Source organism: Sceloporus occidentalis, unplaced genomic scaffold (assembly GCF_023333645.1).
Source record: "Sceloporus occidentalis isolate IW3139 unplaced genomic scaffold, rSceOcc1.0.p SCAF_2, whole genome shotgun sequence".
Classification (NCBI taxonomy): Eukaryota; Metazoa; Chordata; class Lepidosauria; order Squamata; family Phrynosomatidae; genus Sceloporus; species Sceloporus occidentalis.
The window spans coordinates 132924482-132943686 of NW_028316982.1; positions in this window are offsets into that span (position 1 = coordinate 132924482).

Sequence of the window (19205 nt, forward strand, 5' to 3'; positions counted from 1 at the left end):
AGGAATGCTGTCTTCTTGTCAGAGTATAATGAAGGGGGAAAGAGTTGTGTCAGAACTAAGGGGAAGGATAATTGAGTGTTGTTCTTGTCCTGCCTATTGTAGGAAAACCTATTCAGAACAAATTTCAAATGAACATTTTTGTCGAACCATCTGAAGATTCTCACACCAGGCCCATGAAAGTGGCAAATTTCTTGACTTGTTAATACAAATTTAAAGGCTGTGAGAAAATAAAAGTCCATATATTTACAAAACTACAATGAATGATGGTCACATCTCTATATGGCACTTGACCGTTTTCTCAGTGGAATATCTCAGTGAGCTGAGGCATCCTTTCTCATTGCGGATTAAAAAAAAACCTACAAGTTTTCTTTACATCCCTAGTAGTGGCCTTGAATGATCTCAGAGAATTGCCAAGGTAGTGTAGGCTGCCCTGAGAGCCAGAGTGGCATAGTGGTTTGAGTGATGGACTATAACTCTGGAGACCCGGGTTTGATTCCACATTCATTCATGAAACCCATTGGGTGACCTTAGGTAAGTTACAGTCTCTCAGCCTCAGAGGAAGGCAAGGTCAAACCCGCATCTGAACAAATCCTGCCAAGAAAACCCCATGACAGGTTTTCCTGTAAAAGACCCCCATGATCACCCTCTTCACATGATATATACAAAGATATTAGGTATGGGAAGGTTTGGTTGAAATGGTTGGAAAATGGTTGACAAATGTGTTTGTCAAATGTCAAGAATCCCCAATGAGAAGAATCCTGGGATGTCAAGACTCAGACACACTTCTTGGGAAGATTCAGTCTGCTGAAGATTCAGTCTGCTGAAGAATCATATACGCTTCTAGCGAATCTTCAGTGTGCAGAACATTCAGTTTTCTTGAATGTACCATAGAATTTTTTTGTGTTTCTTCAGCCACAAATGGACAAATGGACTGGAACCCTTTCTTTGCAGTGGGATGAAATCAAGGAAGGAAAAGTAACTAAAGGCATTTATCCAAAGAAATTTAGCAACAAACTTATTTTGTAACAAAAAATGTTTAGCACAGAGCAGGGGAAAAGGAAATGATATGCAGAAATGGCAAAAAGAGACATCCATTTTAGCATGCACACATCACTATGTCATATACTGGTTCCATGAATATTGTGTTTTTTTATGAACAATTGAGTGAAATTATCTATGTGTATAGTTTGAGAACAGAAAATATACAAAAAAAACTATAGAAGTGACAGGGGTGTAGACAGCACAGAGTAGATTACATCATTAGCGCCCATTCAGCTGCCTGGTGGTCTTAGGACATTTAAGAAAGCATAATTATTGTGCCACACAGGAAGCATAAAGAACAGCATTCCTAACTTGGAATGTTGCTAAAAGCAGACAAAAAGGAGCAAAGAGAACACTAAAAGTGATTTAATCCTGATGACCTTAATAAAATATTTTTGGAAGCAAGAATATTTTGTATTTTTCTCCATTTTCCCAAATAAGGTGTTTGTCTAGAGTGCATGCTAAATTGTATTAACTCAGATCAGCCAAAGGACTGATTACAACTCAGGTTACACCAAAGGAAAATTATATTACATGTGTTTGTCACAAAGACAACTGTCTACTGTGGATGGCATACAGGATCTTCAATTAGACAAATGAAGCATGTTTGGAAACAAGGACTCTGAGGGGGAGGTGAAAGCCAGCTCTTTGTTAACACTGTCTGGTAGCTCTGAAAACACACACACACACCACAGTTGCCTCAGAAAGGACCAAAGAACAGAAGGTGAGGCTAATGCTACTTATGGGAGAATTAATTTCCTGCAATTATGTGTGGGAATGGATGAGACTGTTGATTTAAAAAAATTGAATCATAGAATCATAGAATCGTAGAGTTGGAAGAGACCGCAAGGGCCATCCAGTCCAACCTCCTGCCATGCAGGAAATCACAATCAAAGTATCCCCGACAGATGGCCATTCAGCCTCTATTTGAAGACCTCCATGGAGAGAGACTCCACTACACTCCAAGGGAGTGTGTTCCACTGTCGAACAGCCCTTACTGTCAGGAAGTTCCTCCTAATGTTGAGGTGGAATCTCTTTTCCTGGAGCTTGCATCCATTGTTCCGCATTCTAGTCTCTGGAACAGCAGAAAACAAGCTTGCTCCCACCTCAATATGACATCCCTTCAAATATTTAAACAGGGCTATCATATCACTTCTTAACCTTCTCTTCTCCAGGCTAAACATCCCCAGCTCCCTAAGTCGTTCCTCATAGGGCATGGTTTCCAGACCCTTCACCATTTTAGTTGCCCTCCTTTGGACACGCTCCAGTTTCTCAATGTCCTTTTTTAATTGTGGTGCCCAGAACTGGACACAGTATTCCAGGTGGGGCCTGGCCAAAGCAGAATAGAGTGGTACAATTACTTCACTTGATCTAGACACTATACTTCTATTGATGCAGCTTAAAATTTCATTGGCCTTGTTAGCTGCTGCATCTCACTCTTGACTCATGTTCAACTTGTGGCCTACTTGGACTCCTAGATCCCTTTCACACATAGTTTCATTCAGCCTGGTGTCCCCCATCCTATATCTGTGCATTTCAGGAATTATTGCAATTGCCATGAATTGTAAAAATGTATGCACAAAACAATTGAATTAAAATATAGGAGAAATACAAAAATAGATATATTTGGCACTTTGTGCTAGATCCAGAGCTATGACCACATAAGCATTACAACTCTCTCTCCAATTGGTAGCCATAGTAGAGTCAGAGAAGATTTTCAGACCAGTGCTTACCATAGGGTAAGCACTGGTAAAACACAGTTAAAACATTGAGGAAGCGCTTGTGTCTGAAAGCCTGATGTGCTTCCTAAACATCAGGGAGTGCCTCCAGCTTCCCTGAATCATTCGGGGAGAGGCAATTTCCTATGAATGCAAAGTTTCCATTCATAGGAAATTGCCTCTCCCTGAACGATTCAGGGATGTTGGAGGAGAGCCAATGATTCTCTGATGTTTAGGAAATGCACCAGGCTTTCAGACACACATGGTTCCTAAAGGTTTTAGCTGTGTTTTACCAGTGCTTAAGAAGCCATAGCATTTGGGATGGAGGGTAGGCCTTTTATCAGCAGCTGAGCCAAAGCATGATGGAGCTGTGGCTGTCTATTCTCCTCTCCTTCTGAGAGCACAACAGTGGCAGTTGAGATATCATCATCTAGGGCTGCATCCACACTGTGAAAATAATCCAGGCTGACGCTATTTTAATTGCCACTGCTTTTTGTAAGACATTTAGCCTTCTCTGTCAGAGAGCTCAGGTGCTACAACAAACTACAATTCCCAGAGTTCCATAGCATTGAGCCATGGCAGTTACAGTGGTGTCACCCTGGATTATTTCTGCAGTGCAGATGCAGCCTTGGAGAAATTGCAAATGTTCATTGTAATCATGCAACCATGCCATTTTATGCTAGAACAAACCTAGAACCAAACTTAAAGTGAAAAGAGTCAGGACAATAGAAAAAAAATGTTCATGGTGATGACTACTTGTTTTCAAAAGTGTTATCTTATAGAAATATTGCTAACTGAAAGTGCTCTGATTGTTTCCCTGGCAAATCCTAGAGCTTACTGAGTTGCAGCTAATGAGCCAGTCCTTGGCACAAGTTCATTTTGCAAACTGCATGTCACAAGGTGTCTGGATCTTCCAGCTCAAGTGTGTAGTGTTGCAATGCATATGGCCATTTATTCAGATTTGGAAGGTGTCCTAATTACGTGCTGCTCAAAACATTGATTGGGCAAAATTAATTGCTTTGGTAGAAAAGTCTATGCGAACCCATTACTTCATCCTGCATACATAACAATGTGTAGTTTCTAATATGGTTCTGAAAATAGAAAACCATCTCATTATATGCTTTTGACCTGTATTCTCCATGCTAAATAAAACTGTCCCAAATAATCCATACTGGAATAATCTTTCAGACAATTAGTTTGAATGCTACATTTTCAAGCCAGGCAAACAAGTTGGGTAAAAATTCTTCTGAGCTTGATAGGCAATCAGTAGACTATCTGCTAGGAAAATTACCACTGTTCTTTGTGTTTTCCATGGATAGAAAAATGATAGTGGAATTTACAGAAGCAAAGATTGATTCTAGCCCTAGGATATATTGACTGGTAATGAGATTGTGTGTACACATCTCCTTTTGCATTGGTGGATAAATTGCAAAATGGAAGCATACTTAAACCGGAACAGATATATACAGACTATGCTGAAAGCACCTTGAATGAAGGCTGATCAAAGGAGTCATTCTGAAACTGCCATCAAAAACCTGGCTGGATAGACCACTATCGCTGCATCAGCACAGCAGCAATAAACCACATTGACACCACTTTAACTGCTATGGCTCAATGATATGGGATTCTGGGGCTTGAAATTATTTTGAGCGAGGGGTGCAATAGGGCAGAAACCTTCATTTTGACATATTGTTCTATGTGAAGAGAGGCTGCACATAGAATAGAAAATTTAGGAATGCAGTCCCTCATTTGGCTAAGGTGGTATAATTGAGGTATTGTTGTATGGCATAGTGAACTGTTCTTTCATTTCTCTAGAGACAGTACTGGCAGTATTACAGGAGGAAGTTGAAGGTTTTCATGGAAACTTAATTTAGAGCTATTGTTTTCCCAAAGAGTATTTCAAAGTGTGGTCACCTCCTTTCAAAACATAAGAAATAGTGATGTTTGAGTCCTCTATTTAGGCTGATATCGAAATGAGAAGAGGGAAGCTGGTATATGTATAAATGTAAGCAATTTTGCGAGAGGTCCTTACTGCTCCCCCCTTGGCACAGTTTTATTCATTTATATCATGGTGTGCTTATAGCTGATGCTGTGACATTAATGAGGACAATCAATGTTAAAAGAAACAAATTGAAACAAGGAAATTACAAGGTTCAATAAACCTTTTATCAAATAGAGAATTATATTAAAACTGTGAATTAAGACTAGCATCTCACAAATTTAATATCTTTGATTTACTGGAGACTACGGCTAAACACCTCTTTTTCTGCTCCATTTGGTAAATTAATGTCTAAGAAAGTAATGATCTCTCTTGAGCCAACCGTTCTAAAAAGAAATACATTCTTTGTTTGGGTGCTTATTCTGTTTTTCCTTTAGGGCATTGTCATCCAGACTTTTGATACTGCAGGCAGAATTCTGTTTTAGATTAAAACTGAGGATACGCTTCAGTCTTAACACCCCAGAAGCAAAAAGGGGCAGATATTATCCTTGTAACATGGGAGTGGCCCAGTTAACATGGAAACCTGGACAACTGGTTCCCTCCATTGACCAAATCACTTTCTGAGGAGTGGCAATTTTTTGGAGGAATTCTCTTTCATTTACCAGCTCTAGTTTGTTTATTTCTTTGTTTATATTATATGGCACCCTTTCCCTAAATCGGATTCAAGGTGGCTCATAAACACTGCTTAAAAAAACAAACCAACCAACCAAAGTACACATTTAAAACACCTCAGTAATATAAGTGAAAAATGTAAAAATCCTTAAAGATGCTAGGTTAAAAAATATCAAACCATTAAAATATACAAAAAAAACAAAAACAAAAACAAAAACAAAAACAAAAACAAAAAACCCAACCCATCTTAATCGAAAGCTTCCCTGGACAATTACATATTAAAAACACACTAGAAAAGAAAAGATTTTTGCAGGGAGGATACAAGTGTAGTCCAACAGAAGGGAGTTCCAAAGAGTGGAATTAGCTACTGATAGGGCTGTCTCTTATGTCCTCACCAAGTGAGTCTGTGATGATGGCAGGATAGAGAGAAAACCTTCCCCTGAAGATCTTAGGGCTCTGGCAGGTTTGTAAGGGGAGATATGGTCTCTCAATAGCCTGATGTCAGAACTCCAAAGTCAATTACCAATCAATATTCCCAGTTCCTGTATTTTCACTGTTCATTTTGATTTAATAATTGCTTTAGGTTGTAGTTCTGCCTGCTATGGAATGGGGGGATGGGATTGCTGTTAGTTAGCTTGCTGCTTGGGAAGAGGATGGAATGTGATGGTAAGGGCGAGCCATCTGTGAGTGCCTTCAATGCCAAGGAGTTGGTTTCTCATGGTACAGGGAAGGCGAAAAGCCCACAGGAAAAAAAGGTGGGAGGGAATGCACGTTTTAACTAGGGGTTTGAGGCTTTGCTTGTTAGATTCTGCTTAAACGTCTGTCTAGCCACATCTGCCTGTATCTTCAATAAACTTTACCTTTTCTGGAAGAAGTGGTTGTGGATTATTGGTTGGAGGTAGCTGGATCTTACATCTGATAGGTGGCCTGGAAGCATACTATGGTTAAAAGTAGTGAAAGCCACTAAGACGTCCTGTAGAACCAACAGGGATACACTCTCCCTGTCCAGTTCCCTGTGTAGGTCATCCACCAAGGAGACCAAAGCTGTCTCCATTCCATGACCATGCCTGAAATCAGACTGAAATGAATCTAGGTAATCAGTTTCATCCAGAGCTGGGAGGCCACTGCACACTTCAGAACTTTGCCCCAAAACAGTATGGTAGGTTGGATCCTGGTTGATAATTATTGAAAATGGTGATATCTAGGGGAGTATTTTTTGTTTTGTTTTGTTAAGTAATGACTTCACCACAGCCTCTTTTAGGTAGGATGGAAATGTCTTTTGCTGCAGCGAAGCATTCACCATTCCGTTTACCCACTCTGCCACTCCCCCTCTAGCTGCTTTCAGGATCCAGGGAGGACAAGGAGCCAGAAGCCAGGAAGGAAAGTATACATGTGGTTGTTCTCACTTCTCCAAGGATCATGCACACATCCTTAGGTCAGTGGCATCAGTAGGGGGTGCGGGGGCACGCAGACCACACTGGGTGACACCCCAGAGGACCTAAGCAGAGCAGTGGAGGACAGGGAGTTTTGGAGACAACTTACCTATATGGTTGCCATGAGTCAAGGTTGACTTGAGAGCAGTTAACACACACACACACACACACACACACACACACACACCAGGTGATACCCCAGAGGGGGAAGTGTCATCCAGAGGGACTGGCATGGCTACTGGGCAAGTGAGAAAGGGCACTTTCCCACTCACCCAACAGCTGCACCAGACCCTAAATGGACCTCCAAAGGCCCAGTAGCTGCTGGAGGCATGGCTGGCTTTAGAGTCTGGTGCAGCAGCAGCCACGCTGGACCCTGAAGGCCTTTTGGGGAGATGGCTGTTTTCAGGGTTCAGAATGACTGCAGCCACACTGGGCCATGAAGGCTTTAGCAATAGCAATATCAAGTACATTTCTATACCGCTTACCAGTGAACTAGCATTCCCTAAGTGGTTTACAATGTGTAAGCCAATTGCCCAAACCAAGCTGGATACTCATTTTATCAACCTACAAAAAGATGAAAGGTTGAGTGGACTTTGGAGCTAGGATCGAACTTACAATGTTGTGGTTGCAGTACCAACATTTAACCACTGCATTAACCTGCCAAGCATTATCAGGAATCCATCTGGATCTATAAGTCTCCTGGGGGAGATAATCTTAATTGGACCCTCACCCTAGCTCTGAGTCCCAAAAATTCTAAACCCCACCAGGTAGTGATCAGTCTGTGACAATGGAAGTTTGGAAAGTTTCTCTACACCCAGATCACCAATCTCCTGCCTAACAGAAAATCAGGTCTATAATGTGCCCTGCAGCAGAGGTAGCACCAGATACTACTTGGAACAGACCCATGTGGTTGTCATAGAAGACATGAAGTCCTGAGCTGCTCATGACAAAGTACTCTCCGCTTGGATGCTGAAGTCCCCCAGTACAAGTTGAGAGGACTTCAATACTACTGCCGATACCAACTCAGCCAGCCCAGGAAGGGAGACTGTTGAGCAGAGTGGTGGGCAGAACCCCTATTCTGTCTTGGCCATCCACCTTCAGAGTCACACACTCACACTATGAAGACTGTGAGACAGAGCACCTGGTGAGGGAGACTGAAACCACTGCAACCTTGCTTCCCCACCCTACAGGCCACCTTGCTACTATACAGGGAACCCAGGTGGACAGAGCTGGGAGAAATTGATCACCTCACCCCAACTTCATCCAGCTAAGTCATGGTGATACACATCACGTTGACATGCTCATCTAGGATTAAGCCCTGAATCAGGTATGTTTTTCGATTCACAGACCTGGTATAGAGCAGCAGCATTTTCAGCCTAGGGGTTGCTAAGGCTATCCAGACTATCTGAAAGGGGAGACCACTTGGGGGTACCAACATCCTATGACATTTCCTCCTATCACTATAATAGGACTGCTTCCCCTTGCCATTTCTTCCCCTGCCCATTTTGAGCTGCCTCAAAAAATGCTAGCACAGTATTTCTCCCTAGCACTCCTTGACACTATTCCCTAGCACTCCACAGTGCAGTGGCAAACAGAATGGAGGATTAATGCTGACTGGGACTTCCCCTGCTCTGATTGACATACAGAAGTGGATATATCGAGCATGCAAGCCTAATATTTTGGGGCTGTTTCAGTCCCTTCTGTGGCACACTAGGATAACCTGGCACATAGTTTGGAAATCATTGCAGTAGGGTAATGTTCATCCTTACATACAGTGAAACAATTAAGTAATCTGGACTTTATAATCTTATGTTCCCCACTCTTTGGATGATAAAGTATATTACTTCTGTACTAAATGGTGATATAATTCATGTGACATTATCTCACTGCCTTCACAAGAAGGTACATAATTCCTGGTGCCCTGGAGAACTGTCTTGATCATTCTGTTGAGAGGGGCACTGGACATCTGTCCTTACGCCCTGCTTTGAATGCAGGTTATAAAGATCTTTGAATTCCACACTACAAACATCATCAGCAGCAGCAGGTACAGGCAGAGAATTCAGTTACAAAGTGCATTTTACTCACCACGTGTACAGAAGATGCCTTCTAAAAACAGTAATATTGTATTGACATTTTGTCTCACTGTATAGGCAATGCACTTTTCAGTGTTTTCCCTGCAGACAATATCCGTTCTTATTTATGTCATTTTAAAATGCGCAGACAGCTAGGAGAAGGGGAAACCATATATAGGAAGAAGGATAAATTCTTATCTGCTGCTCCATTTATTTAAAGTGAAGATGCCAGCCACAGATGCTGGTGAAATGTCAGGAATAAACTCTTCTAGAACATGGCCATATAGCCTGAAAAACACACAAAAAACTATGGATGCCAGCCATGAAAGCTTTTGACTTCATATTTAAAGTGAAGGAATAGGATACAAAGGAAATCTATGCATTCTTAAACTGCAATAGTTAATAAAATATGAAGAGGAGATCTGTAGTCTGATCTTAATTTGACCTGCTCCCATATAATAGCAATTCAATATATGCCATAGTCAAAAATGTGGTGGTGAATGTGGAGCTTCCTGCCTCACTTCTGGGAATGCTCAGTGTTACTTAACAAAGTAGAATGGTCTTGTTTCCGAGGTCCAAAACACACTGCAGAAATAATCCAGTCTGAGACTGCTTTAATTGCCCTAGCTCAATGCTAGGGAATTCTGGGACCTGTGATTTTATCTGATTTTTAGCTTTTTCTATCAGACAGCTCTGGTACCACAACAAGAACAACAACAACAACAACAACCTCCTACAAATCCCTGGATTCCACAGGATGCAGCCATTGTCTCAAACTGCATTCATTTTGCAGAGCTGCAGCAGCCCATGTTTCCTTGTATTTGCTTCTAAAGAACTGGTGGCATCTTTAATACGTAGATTCGGCTAAGCAATTTTGGAGCAGTCACTAGATGTTCAAAGGATCTAATTTCAAAATGACACAGCTTGATGTTTAAAGTAAATTGCATGCTATCATTAGAATGTAATTGTTCTGGTGACATGGGTGCTTTTCCCAGAGGATGATGCCTATCTTGAGGGATGTCCATTGGGTGATGCCTGTGACATCACTAGAGAAGGGATGAGAAAAAGTTTGTCAGCTACCTGACCTGCCATTTTGTGAATTCTTTTCACATTTTAAACAAAGTCCTTCTTGCTTATTCTTTAAAGCTTGTGTATTTACTATGCTGGAGTACATGTCTCTTGTTTTTAAAACAAATGAACATAAGCATGATGAATATGGTTATTCTTCACACAGCAGGCTTTTCGCAATTCATTAGATGTGTGCTATGTATGATATAGAGACACAGCCCTGTACATGATGGCTGGTTTCAGACCCAAACAAGTGGCTTGCAACTTTATGGACAGGTGTGCTTTTGAGATCCCTCAGGAATTGAGGCCAGAATAGATAAAAGAGGCATGGCTTCACTGTTCAAGCCTGGGTACATGAAGGGGACAGATCTAGGCTATTAGCAATAGTAGCTAATAACAACAATGAAATTGCCTAGACTCAGGAGGCATTATATAACCTCGGCTATTATTTTCTTTAGTCACAGGATGATGCCACCCAAAACAGGGGATCGCAGAAGATGACCACGAAGAGACCATTGGCAGTGACATCTCATTCATCAAGTGATGAAAGTCACATGATGGCCAGGGCTGCCATTCTCTTGAAACTTGACAGTCCTGAGAAACTTCATGTGGGTTTGCAGAAAGCTAAGCATTGCAAGGTCAATAAGGTAGATGATAATATGTTTAACTCTATGGTTCGCTCTTGTTTAGAAGCCCTGGATAGAGCATATCACAATCAATCTCAAAATATGGTAGTAGAAGAAGAAGCCATTCAAGTGCCTGCGAACCCTGAGACTTCATCATCCAATACAACTATGACTGCACTGACCCCTGCGACTGTGGCAGCATCAATCTCATAAGGGCCACCAGCTGTGGCTAGACCTTCCAATATGCCCCTCCCTTACTATTGCTCTCTACAGGCTTACTATGGCAACTATGGCATGGCTTTGGGATATGTGGGGCCCTACTGTATGTGGAATCAACCTTCTACAAGTCACCCCCTGAATGCGAACACCCCCATTGGCACACAGCCAGCAATGGGCACCTCTCCTCCTATTAATCCCCTGAAGTCCCAAGCAACCGTTCACTCAGGTATGGCAATCCAAGCTAATGTTACGGCTCCTACATCCACTCCTCTTCAAAATTCTGGGGACCTCCCTTCCCCTCGGGTAATGGCTACCAAAGCATATCCTGCCATTCCGAAGGAAATCTAGATTCAGTGCTAGGGGAATATTTGACCCTGGCTACCATAGAAAAAAAATAAAGGGCAAATTTGTGGATATCTTTTCACTGTTATATAGGGAAGTCGACATGAAAGACTGGGAAAGCATGGATGAAAAATAAAAGGGATAAAGTCTGCAAAAGGAAAGCTGATAGCAATTGATGCAATTGGCTTTCTGGCATGTTTATTAATGTAGAGGTCATTGCCCGTATTCACCCTGCCAGAGCTTACTCCCTGATTCGTTATATCATCCACAGAGCTTATGCAGATTTTGTGGGCTCTGCATTATTACAATATGAGGAAGCCTTCAGGATGAAGGTTGCTAGGACACCAGCCCTCTGCTGGGCTCAAGTGCAAAGGGTTATTTGCAAAGGGTTACATTCATTTCATCACTGCCAAAGGCCAGAGTCTCTGCTAATTTTAGGAATTCTGACAACAAACAAACAAACAAACAAACAGCTTCATTTATATACCGCTTCATACGCGGTTTACAACAGTAAGCTAATCGCCCCCAACTATCTGGGTACCCATTTTAGAGACCTTGGAAGGATGCAAGCCTGAGTTAAGCTTGAGCCCTTTGGCTGATATTGAACTCACAACCTTGTGATTTTGAGTGAGTGTCTGCAATACAGGCATTTAGCCACTGCGCCACTAGCAAACTGGCCCTTCTGCTCCACCTGCAAAAGGGACCCAGACCCATTAAATTTGACTATTTGGCTAAACTGTTATATGTTTGTGGTTTACCCTAATAAGAAGGTCACTGCTTATTTACATGATGGTTTCAAGTACAGTTTTCGTATCCCTTTTTGAAGGTCTTTTGATTATATCATCAGTCATCTCACAATTGTATTTCATTATCCCGAACTTTATAGAGTTGATGGGGTCCACTTTTCAGAAGAGGTTAATGTTTTATTCTTGGGAGATATTCAACAAGGGGTGAGGGCTGTGTTAGCTGACCTGGTGGGGGAAAGGGATGAAGCAGCTGCTTGTCCTTTATCTGTGGCCTTACAGAGGGCTGGGGAAAATTCGGTGTACACCTAAGCACCCCCTTGTGGTGAAAGGTCTGGCTCTGGGCCTGGGGGTTGCTCAAGAAACAGCCTTTGGGGAAGATACGGGGGTTATACCCTCTCTTACAAACTTGAGGGAGTTTGGGGGAGTGTGTCTCATGCCTCTCTCCCTATGACTGGCTGAGGATACAATCCGAGTCATCGGATTGCCCTCGGAGCCGAGTGTTTCCACCAATGGGAAGGTTGAAGAGGTGGTCTTGGAATGACACCTGGCTTCAGCTGAACCCACATCAGGATTCCACCCTCTGTTGATGTCTCTCAAGAGTTAAAGTTAAGAGTTCTCTTTAAATAGGTTTCAGGTCTAATAAATGGCTCAATTTATACATCCAATGTGTGTGTCTGGTATCTTTATTTCATGGTGGGATCTCAAATAATTACAGTGGTAAGGCAGAAAAACCTATTCCTCTTAATCTGAAAAACACTTTACATATAAGTTTTAGAGAATCATGGGATCTCTACTTGGTAGGAATAGGTTTACTATTAGGTATAAGGAAGCTACCTTAGACACAAGGTTTTGGGTATCATAAAGGTCATAAAATTATTATCTATTTATTTTTAATATTATCTGTTTATTGCCAAGGAGAGATGCTTATGCTTCTTTGGGTTTTTGTTGCTGTTATATAAACCCAGTAACATGGGCATCTTAAGATACTATGACCCTCCCCCCCTTTCCCCTTTATTACTTAAAATGTATTGAAATTGTAAATCTTAAATTTAGACAAATCAAAATTGAAATTAAAATTAAATTAAAATAAAATAAATACATCTTATTTAAAATGTATTCTTTGAATCTCTTTGCCCCCCCCCCTTATTTTAAAAAACAAATATTACTGTTTTTAGTTACTTTATCATAAGAATAATTTCATTGTTCGGCAGGTCTCAGTGCTTAATCATTGATCAGTTTTTGCATAGTTTTTTAGAAAGTATTTTGTAGACATCAGTTGTTTTCCTTTACAGCAAAAATGTCCTGCTAGAAACCCATCTGGTCATCTGAAAATCCATAACTAACATGTCCCACACTAACATTCTCCCAAGAGTCCTCTTAGCCAAAAAATAATCAGAATATATATTACATTTCCCGACATTTTATTCTGCATGCTGGCTTTTCTAATAAGGTAATCATCCATACTCTGTTAAACCAATTTCTTTGTGATAAATGTTACAAAGTTTTCCATCAATGGGTAACCTTCATTCCAGTGGCAGTTACAGGTTGAGTCTCTCTTATCCAAAATGCTTGGAACCAGAAGTGCTTTGGATTTTGTAGGTTTTGGGATTTTGGAATATTTGCATACACATAATGAGATATCTTGGAGATGGGACCCAAGTCTAAACATAAAATCCATACATATTTTTCATACACCACATAGACATAACTTGAAGGCAATTTTTTTACATTATGTTTTTAATAATTTTGTGCATGAAATAAAGTTTGTGCACATTTAACCATCAGAAAGCAAAGGTGTCACTGTCTCAACCATCCATGTGGACAGTTCTGGATTTAATATTTCAGATTTTTGGAATTCTGGATAAGGGAGAATCAAATAGTAATAGCAAAATAGTTCTTTGTGGAGCGGACGTTCATTAGCACCCACAAAAATTGTCAGCAGTAACAGCTCCTCTTGTGGATGAACAGTACATTCCCTGCCAGTGCTAAAGAAGAAGTTACATGTATGTGCCTTCAAGTCACTTGTGGACTTATGGTACACCCATGAATTCATAGAGTTTTCTTAGGCAAGGAATATTCAAAGGTGGTTTTGCCAGGTTCTTCTTCTGAAATATAGGCTACAGCACTTGGGAATTGTTGTTTAAGTATTTGAATGGGTGTCTTATTGAAGATGGAGGAAGCTTGTTTTCTGCTGCTCCAGAGACTAGGACACGAAACAATGGATGCAAGCTCCAGGAAAAGAGATTCCAGCTTAACATTAGGAGGAACTTCCTGACAGTAAGAGTTGTTTGACAGTATAACACATTCCCTCAGATAGTGGTGGAATCTCCTTCTTTGGAAGTCTTTAAGAAGAGGCTAGATGGCCATCTGTCAGGGATGCTTTGATTGTGAGTTCCTGCATAGCAGGGGTTGGACTGGATAGCCCTTGTGGCCTCTTCCAACTCTATGATTCTATGATTTTATGGTCTCTCATCCAAGTACTAACTACGGCTGACCCCTACTCAACTTCCAAGGTCAGACAGGATGTGGTGCATTTAGGGTAGATGCTAATTGTCTACAAAATGTCTAGACCTTTGGACAATCCAGCTGCATATATTTGAATGTCCCTTTGTTCCTACAGTCTCTCCAAAAGACAGATTGTAAATCTACAGATTTTTGACAACTGAACGTAACATGTGTGAGTGGTTTTAAGAACATTTTATTTTGTTCAAACACATAGTGATTTAGCGTTTGAATAGCAGATATTCCCCAGCATTTGATTCTTGTCTGGAGGATTTACAATGTAATCTAATCTATCCTACTGTATAAATCTTATTCTGTAAAGAGATTTTTGTAAAATCAGTGGTTCTTTTTATAAAATTTTGTAAAGGGCACGGGTGATTCCTGTAGGCTTGTACATTTCATTGTCCCATGCCTTAACTTTGTTTTCTTGAGTGAGAAATTGGCATTTTTGAACCTTTGGTTTAAAATCTTTACATATTGCATGATTACAAAGTTGCTGGATGCCATTTGCTTTGTGCACAGACTAGAATGGGGGGAAAAATATCAGTGGCTTTACTTAAACCCTGTTGAGCTTTGAATTAGCTACTGTCATGCACTGAGAACAGCCTGAAAACATCAACATAATTATGTTACTGCTGTTAAAAAAGCAAAGGGAATGCTAGCAATTACTAGGTACAGAAGATGAATAAGATCTTGGCCTCTGTTCCAGCTCTTATATTCAACAAATTAATTGTATGTGCAGTCATTTCTTAGAAATTCTCAGTGAATATATAGAAACCTCCTGGCTATTTTTCATTACCAAGACACCATAGCACAAAGTCATTTGATTCATGAATGTTCACTGACCATCTAACCTGTGAGTATTTACTGAGAAATGAAATAGCATGCAAAGAATTCAAGCCAGTCAGACACCAATATCTACCTTTCCTGAATGTGAGTTATCATTAAAGAATCACTAGGCTTTTAGCTTGGGGCAAGACTCAGGCAATTCAGAGTTGCGGTAGATAGTGAAGTATATCACTTTAAGAGGAGCTTTGGAAATGTCACAATCAGTCTGATGATAGTGGTTGCACAGGAAAAAAAAAACCTGGAAAAGCATGTCAGAGGCCCATAAAACCATGAGAAGGGCATATAGATGAAGTATTTGCTTTTTAAAAAACAAACAAACAAACAAACAAACAAACAAACATAATCTTTATTTTATTAAGTTAGTAAAATTAGTAAAAGAAACAACATTACATTGACAACGTTCATAAAATCTCTATACACAAACAGACAAATTAACATATATTCCTAAGTATTTAACCATCTTATGTATTTGAAACCCTGATTTACTAACAAAATTCTTTTCCTTTCATTCTGTCAAGTTCATGGTTAATACCTTAATCTTATTCTTATTTATAATGAATCCTGAATTCTATATTCATTTAGTATCATCAGGAGCTTCGCAATGTTTTTCAAAGGGTTGGTGAATGATGATAGCATCAGGTCGTTGGTGTATGCTTTCACTTTGAACTCATGCCCTTTTACTTTCACCACCTCAATTAATTTATTGTCTCTGATCATTAGCAGCAAAATGTCTAAAGATACAATAAATGAAAATGGTGAAAGGGGGCACCCTTGTTTTGTTCCTCTATAGTTGTTACACGCTTTAGTTATTTCTCCATTTATTGAGATATTTGCTAGCTGGTCTCTATACATGGCTTCCATCCAGTTTTCAAAATTCTTTCCAATCCATATTTTTTGTAACAATGTCAACAGAAAAATCCAGTTGATGTTGTCAAATGCCTTTTCTGAGTCCAAGAAAATAAATGCAACTGCAAATGATTGTCACTTACTGTTTGATGTTCTTTTTGTTGCCTGTTTCATTGAACCATTTCCTGTATTGCTATGTATTTTGTATGTATCATCCTATTATTTCTTAGATTGTACGCCATAGGCAGGTTTACTCTTTTATATTTATTGTTTTATGTACAGCACTGTGCAAATCTACAGCGCTATATTAATAATAATAATAATAATAATAATAATAATAATAATTTATTTTTTCTGGTGCAATTCAATCAAGTTAATCATATGTCTAATATTATCTTTTATTCTTCTCCTGGTAAAAAGCCAGATTGATCTTCATGTATCCACTTTATAAGGATTTGCCATTATGGTGGCAGGTATCTTATAATCAGAGCTGAGTAACAATATTGGCCTAAAATGTCCTGGTTCTAAAGTATCCACTATTTCCTTAGGAATTACTATGATATTAACCTGAATCCATAAATTTGCTCTTTGAAAGGAAGGAAGGTGGATGGGATGATCCTTAAAACACTTTGTCCTCAAAAGACGTTAATTTGCCATGCATATTCTTTGCTCTCTTCCTCAGCCAGACTTTTTCCATGATGGTGTCCTGTCTTTTAATGAGCTTTGAATGTAGCATTCTGGACAAGACTGTTTTCTGACTCTCTTGCTTCACAGAAATAGGCCTTTATTGGAGACCAGGCCTTACTGACTCATTACTGGCTACTACCAATAAAAGGAGAACATTTCTGCACAGAGATTTTATTTCAGGGCCACCTAATAAGAGGAACTCAACTTTGGCTTGCTGGGACCTCATAGCAAGGCTGATATTTGTCCCACAACACCTCATCTGTTGGGCCCACCCTCTTGTATCCCGTTCTTGCATAAAGAGACCTCAAAATTTGAGAGTTTCCCTTTAGAATACTTGTATATCCTATCCAGTGATGTTGATTAATAAAAGCTAATACAGTAGAAAAACAGTAGAGGTTAGTTGGATGGTTGATTGATTTTTTGGGGGAGGGTTTGCTCCAGAGAAAGTCCAGTGTGAATTAATTGTTCCACTTGAATTTTTTGTTTGCTTTTTGTTTGCTCTGATTAATATATCTTTATTGCAACTGTGCCAACAGCAAAAAAAGACATTTGGACAATTAGAAACAAACAGGTGCCAAAAGAGATCCCAAATCTGAAAGTGACATCATAATTGTGAGAAAACTATTTCCTCAGACTGTTAAAAAAATCTTGATGCATCAGTCAAATCCACTGAGGGCTGTTGTTGTTGTTGTTGTTGTTGTTGTTGTTGTTAGTTGCCATTGAATCAAATTTGACTCAGACATCTCCAAGATTCCCTGTCCTTGACTGCCCTGCTCATGTCCTGCAGGCTCAGGCCCATGACCTTCCTGATCAGGTCTAACCATCTAGCATGTTGTCTTCCCTTTCCACTGCCCTCTACATTTCCCAGCATCATTGCCTTTTCTGATGATTCATGCCTTCTCATGATGTGGTCAAAGTATGACAGTTTCAATTTAGTCATCCTGGATTCATAGGAGAATTCTGGCTTGATTTCTTCTTCGACCCATTTGTTTATCTTCTTGGCTGCCCATGGTATCTTCAGCACTGTTTTCCAGTACCACATCTCAAATGAGTTGATTTTCCTTCTCTTGTCTTTCTTCACTGTCCCAACTCTTGCATCCATACATCGTGGTGAGAGATACAATGGCTTGGACTATCCTCACTTTCAGATTTGGGATTTCTTTGCAGTTTATTTAAGTGAAATATTTGCACTGGTCAGTGTTTGAGAACTCTTTGACTGATTTTGATTTTCTCATTGTCTAGAGTGAATTCTGGTGATTGACACAGTTTTCTGTTGGTATGGGATATTTCTGCTAATATAAATGAGAAAGCAGGATTAGAATGCAGTGAGATTGTAAACTGGAGACTATCCTACCCATTTCCCACTATATGGTGTTATTTGTTTGTTTGCTTGCTTGCTTTTTTGGTGTTTGTCACCATATTTGACATAAAGGAGTAGCATTTTATTCTTGGGTTTCTTTTATGATAATTTCTGTCTACAGAAACTATAAATGACTGAATAGATTCCCACAAGCTTCTTAACTTTCTCCCTCCTACCTCATCTATTCTTTCCTCAACATTCCCATCTCCAGTGCTGTCTAAAATACCCCATTTGTAATTATGTTTAACCTTTCTAAAACCACTGAGTAAAGCCTTACTCATTAATCTTTAACCTGACAAGCTTTTGGGGGCTGTGAAGTTGCAAAGGCATGTATCAGAAGCCCACAGGCTGTCGAGAAGGAGTACAAAAGGGACAATTAAGCAAAGGTGTTAACTAAAATAGAACAAAACTAGAGGAATATGATTATATTTCAGTTCATGTCAGACAGCAGAGAGGACAAGGAAAGACAATGATTAGGGACAGAGCTTTGGAAACAAACCTAGTTTTCCATTGTTGGGACAAAACCAACTCATTCAAAGTTCAGCTTCATCTAAATTAGAACTAAAATACAGTGATATTTGTGAAATGATATATCAGAATTCAGCAACTGAACTGTTTTGAAATCATTTTATAATCATTTATTGCTGAATTCTGATACATCAACGTTTTAAGAACACTAACAGCCTCATGTGAAAATCTTTTTAATCATCTATCTGTTATGACGATTCCACTACACTTTTGGATGTTAAAGAAACGATATAGCGATGTCGTGTGAAAATCTTCAATGATGTGTGAAATCACTTGTTAATGGTAAGAAGCTGTATTCAGACACACTTCTCTCAACAGACAAAGTTCATGGGAGTGGACATGAAAATTCTCTATCAGGAATACCAAGTGTCTTACTAGATGGTGAATCATAAGATTCTCTAGCAGAAAATTATATCAGTTAAAGTGGTATGATTTCACACATCATATTCTCACCCTCCAATAAGGTCTGTACAACATAGATAGTTTTATTCAGAAATATAGGCTAACTTGATAAACAGTGTCCTGGCCAACTTCATATCTGTACAGACACCTGAAGA